The sequence below is a fragment of the Epinephelus moara genome, chromosome 20 (genome assembly GCF_006386435.1).
Source record: "Epinephelus moara isolate mb chromosome 20, YSFRI_EMoa_1.0, whole genome shotgun sequence".
NCBI classification, from domain to species: domain Eukaryota; kingdom Metazoa; phylum Chordata; class Actinopteri; order Perciformes; family Serranidae; genus Epinephelus; species Epinephelus moara.
Genome location: NC_065525.1, coordinates 13048773 through 13053853, shown reverse-complemented (window position 1 = coordinate 13053853; position 5081 = coordinate 13048773).

The following is a 5081-nucleotide window of genomic DNA, read 5'->3' as shown; positions in this document are numbered from 1 at the left end:
TTATTATCGTCAACGAGTTCCATGTAAGGTGGCATAGTGGTGTGGTGGTTAGCACTGTCGCCTCACAGCAAGAGGGTTCCTGATTCAATCCCAGGAGGGAGCCCCTCTGTGCGGAGTTTGCATGTTCTCCCCGTGTCAGCGTGGGTTTTCTGCGGGTACTCCAGTTTCCTCCCAGAGTCCAAAGACATGCAGGTTGGGGATAGGTTCATTGGTAACTCTAAATAGTCCGTAGGTGTGAATGTGAGTGTGAATGGTTGTCTGTCTCTACGTGTCAGCCCTGTGATAGTCTGGTGACCTGTCCATGGTGTACCTCTCGCCCAATGTCAGCTGGGATAGGATGATGGATGCTTTATCTTCTCCCCAGCAGCACAGAAGATCTATACAGTCAGTGCAGTTTGAAGACTGACACCCAAGACTAGTATCATTAATTCAGTATTTGACCAAATGTCTCCCCTTCTGTTCCTGAGATATGATGTTGAATAATTGCCAAAAAAGTGTCTTTGCAGAACATTATGATGTCACAGGGAAGTTGACTTTTAACCTTTTGGATATAAAATGTCATCATGTCATCATTTTATTATTCTATTAGACATATCAGTGAAATTTTGTCTTCATTAACATAAGAATTCTTGAGTTAAGGCCCAAAACATGTTTCGTGAGGTCAGTTCATGGTTGAGTCCAAGTGGACGTTTGTACCAAATTTAAGGAAATGCCCTCCAGGCATTCTTGAGATGTGGGGTTCACGAGAATGGGACAGACGTTTGGACAAAACCTGAAAACCTGATGCCTCTGGCCATGGCTGTTGCTGGAGTGGAGGCATACAAAGGCTCCCAGCTAAAACAGCTGGTCACTGTAGTGTTTAGCAAACTTTACCAAAACAAGTGTAAAGAGTACATTTGTTGGGGACTATCTTCAGTTGTGGATTAATACACGTTTGGTGCACTTTTGAGTATTTACAGCAGCAGGACATTGTATGTGGAACTGACTCCAAATAAGCCTCTTTTTTTTGGACATCAATAAAGCTCTATGGCACAGAGAAATAGGGCATGGTCCTTGGTCTTTAGCAGAGTTTGTTAGGGTCCAAACTACTTTTAATGACTGCTGTGAGCTGATTCAATCACTCTGTATAAAAATGTATCCATCATCCAAACCCACAAAAACACTGATCATTTAATTCAAGACAGCAATAAACTGATTGCATGATTTATTACAATCAACTGAAATATCATAAATCATTACTGATTCATACTCCAGGGAAAAGAGTCAAGAGGAGTGTAACATTGTACTCCACATACCAGGGGTTTGACCCTCGCAGTTTGATTTGTGCGTGGAAATTGGCCTGCGGTAGGTGCAATGAACATCAAACTGCTGCATGTGAAATTATGTTTTAAAGTCAGCCTCCCACAGTGAGCAAAAGAAAATCTTCATTTGTTCCCATGTCTCTTGGGGGTCCTCGGGAGCCGTTGCACAGGTTCACAAAGACAGACAGACACAGTTAGACGAGCCAGAGATGACAGACATGGATTTAGGTATATTTGTGTCTCTGGATCTGTGGCTCAACCTAACATGAAAGTCCTGCATTCTTCAGGCTTTGTGTAGACGGACTGAGACAATATCAGGACGCTCCTTTAGGCTCGCCAATAAATGTGGACCGTGTCCACCGAGTCTGAACAAAGGAAATTGTCTGTCTGTGGCTCGTGTGTGTGCTTGTGTGTGTCGGTGGATGTATTTGTATGTATCAGAAGTATTAAATCCACAGCTCAGACTTGTGTGTTTGTCTCACAGGGGGGCTTTCATAGTCCACCTCTACAGAGCTATGAGACTATTCATTTACCCTATAGGCTTTTTGTGTGTGTCTCACCGTGATATGAGACAGAGAGGACACAACCGTACTTTCAATTTGAACCCTAAAATGGCCCATGGTGGTTAGTTGATGTTTAATGTGTACCAGTTGGTGATCTTGTGGGACTGGCGCAGTGACGGGTTGAGAGTCAGCTGTAGGAGTCAAATTGCAGTGAGTCTGTGTCTTTCACTTTAAACTCAGCTGCAATATCAAACATCACCTTCTCAAATTTAAAAGTCTGGCACTAAAGGCAGGGCCGCCCATGCTCCAACCACACACTCAAAACCTTGCCCTAAACTCAGCCACTCCTGTCCCCAAGAAGCTTCCTCCCCTGTTGTGTCATCACAAATCTGGGGCATCTGATGGGTGCCGTTGGTTATGCAGCATTTACCAGCATTGTTGTGTGTTTGAATGTGCCCTGGGATCGCTGTCTTTGTTACATAAAAACTTATCTGCTCCTCTGTCCGTATCTTATTTCATTTCTTTGTTGCCTTTTCAAACCCTGAAGTAGAGTACAAGAAAGTCTTACACTGAACCTTTGAATGACAGAATCTACAAACCATTTAAAAATTGGTATTACATGATAAATATTACGATGAAGGGAAAAAAACACATACATCAGAAGGAATAAGTAAAAGAATTAAAGCATAAAGTCAAACTCTACCTCATGTTTCTTCTCACGCTGCACATTTCTGTTGTCTATATTTGTATTTTAATAATATTTCACTCCTAAATCTCTGAATTTAGGGGGCAACTTCACTTTCATTTGGTGGAACTCTTGTCTTCTATATGTTATCTTGTGTGTGTTTTTTATTTGCAGCATTCTATACTTGGTACACATTCTCTTGCACTGTGTTCATATGGTGGGTACTGCTGATATCATGATGCTTTTGTTGTGAAAGTGTGTGCCCACCCCCTGATTCTCTAGCTCTATCAGCACAATTTCTATTGTTAGCACTGTTGATGGGATTAGCACTGTTGATTGCTAGCCAACACTGAACAATGCAGTTTTAGTTTAATAAAGTAGTTTCAAAAGTTAAAAAATCCTTTTTTTTCTTGGGGTCTGAAGCCAAAATCACTGACCAAGCAGCGGAATTTGACAACTGCAGAACAAGAACAGGTTTGTTGTTCGAACCACTGTGTGCAACACTTGGCAAAAAAGTGACCCTTTCCAGAACCAATGTTTGTCCATTCTGGGCTACTGTAGAACAACATGGCAGTGGAACATGGCGATCTCTGTAGACAAGGATCCGCTCTCTATGTATAGATATAAACAGCCCACTCAAAGGTAACGAAAATATAATTCTTGTATTATGATTATTATAATTAGTGATTGTTAGTGACAAAAGAAAACATATTTATATATTATTTTCCATTTCGGCCAACATTACCCACTAAATCCTACACACTGGACCTTTAAAGTGGGTGATAAGACTATCTGAGGAGCGGACAGGGCTTTCTATATGCTGGTTGTATTTTCTCCATTCAGCTGGTGACTCCAATTCGCCCACACGTTTGAGTGTGAACATGATTGTCAGTCTACATGCAGGTTTGTTAGATCTGTGGCAACTTGTTCAAGGTGTGTCCTGCCTCCAACCTGGCAAATGGAGAATGATGCTTCAGTCCCCTGTGACCATAAATGGGATATGTGACTTCCAAAACAGATGGATGGATTTATCTTAGTGTTTTGACTTTTGTGGGTTTGTCCTTAGGGGCCAGAGTTTGGGAATTGTATACATGAAATCAATGCCATGCACAGACATTTTGTGGGGCAGGTGCTCAAATGAAAAAAGGGCATCCTCTTTTTGGAATTGTGGAATTGATTTATCTTTTATTTTTTTGTCCGCTTGCAAAGCACGCCGTGCCAGGAAGTTTCCATTTGTCTGCCAGCTCCAGAAAAACACTTGAGGCCAAAGTACATACAGTACATTTGTGCACAGGAATGATCAGGAGACATGTCTGCCTGAGGTATCTCAAGATCTATACTATATACACCTAGCAGCTGCTGCACTTTAACAATGACATTGCACTTTGCTCTGTTCCATGTACTTACATTTGATACTTTATAGGCTACTTATCCACTGTTTTTTTAATGTGTGTGTGTGGGTGTGTGCATGCATGAAAGAACAAATAAAATAATCAACAACCCAGTCTACCCTCCAAAATACAAGTAGGCTTCAATTACAACAATCAGGCTTCAAGTGCATTCTGTTCTCCTCTCTTCACTGTTCTCTCCACTGCTTTCCTTTGCCCTCATCTTCCCCTTTTTTTCCCTCCTCTTTCCTTTATAAATAGTCACATACTAGTTCTTATATGTATCTTCCAAATACACTTTAATCAAATAATCCTCGAGAACAGACGCATGCAGGTTTAATGGTGGGTTACTGCCTAAATCAGCCTGGCTGTATTGAGATGTTTTTTTTTTTTTTATAGTGGATCAATTTCACAACAGTGAAAAACAATGTAGCTCAGGACAATCACTATATTTACCTGAGGGCAGGTCAGGGAGACGTGATGCTGTGTTGGACACATTCATGATTCATGATGTCAGATAGAAATGATTATAAAGGGAAAACAATGGAAGTGGAGGTTAATCCTTCACATGACACTGTTGACCAGTGGGAGGCAGCAGTAGGGGGCCTGGGTGATGACGACTCTAAAAACTGATGGGAACAGATTTCCCTGCTTAAAAAGTGTGCTAAACGATTACTGTATTACTAGGCTGGTGTTTCACTTTAAACATTTGCATAACTGCAAAGTGGCTGCTGGAGATTGAAACTTTTCATACCTTAACTTAGTGAGTGACACCCTATACTTCATGACTCTGGGCTAAGCAAATTAGGCTATGCAAGGCTTTAGGGAGGATGGACCAGATCCATGAACGACACAAGATGTTCCAGATTCCCATTCTTGGAGGGTGTCAGCTCCCCTCGGGCTATTTTCAGAGTCTGTCTTGGAAATTACACCACCATAAAACCGGTCCAGCTGGTTTGGGTAACTTGTTAGAAAAAATGGATTGATTCTATATTCTTTAGTATTTCCTGCTCCTGTGCTGTATAGTGGTGCTTCCGTGTTTTCTGCAGACGTGATGCCATATAGACTGGGCAGGGGTCCATTATGTGGGGACAGCTGGTCATACTCAGATCAGATGGGAGTTATAGGATGAGGTGTGCCAGAGAGAAGCAGTGCCGACCTCCGCCGCTAGAGGGCGGGGAAGAGCAAATGTAATAGTTTTGAT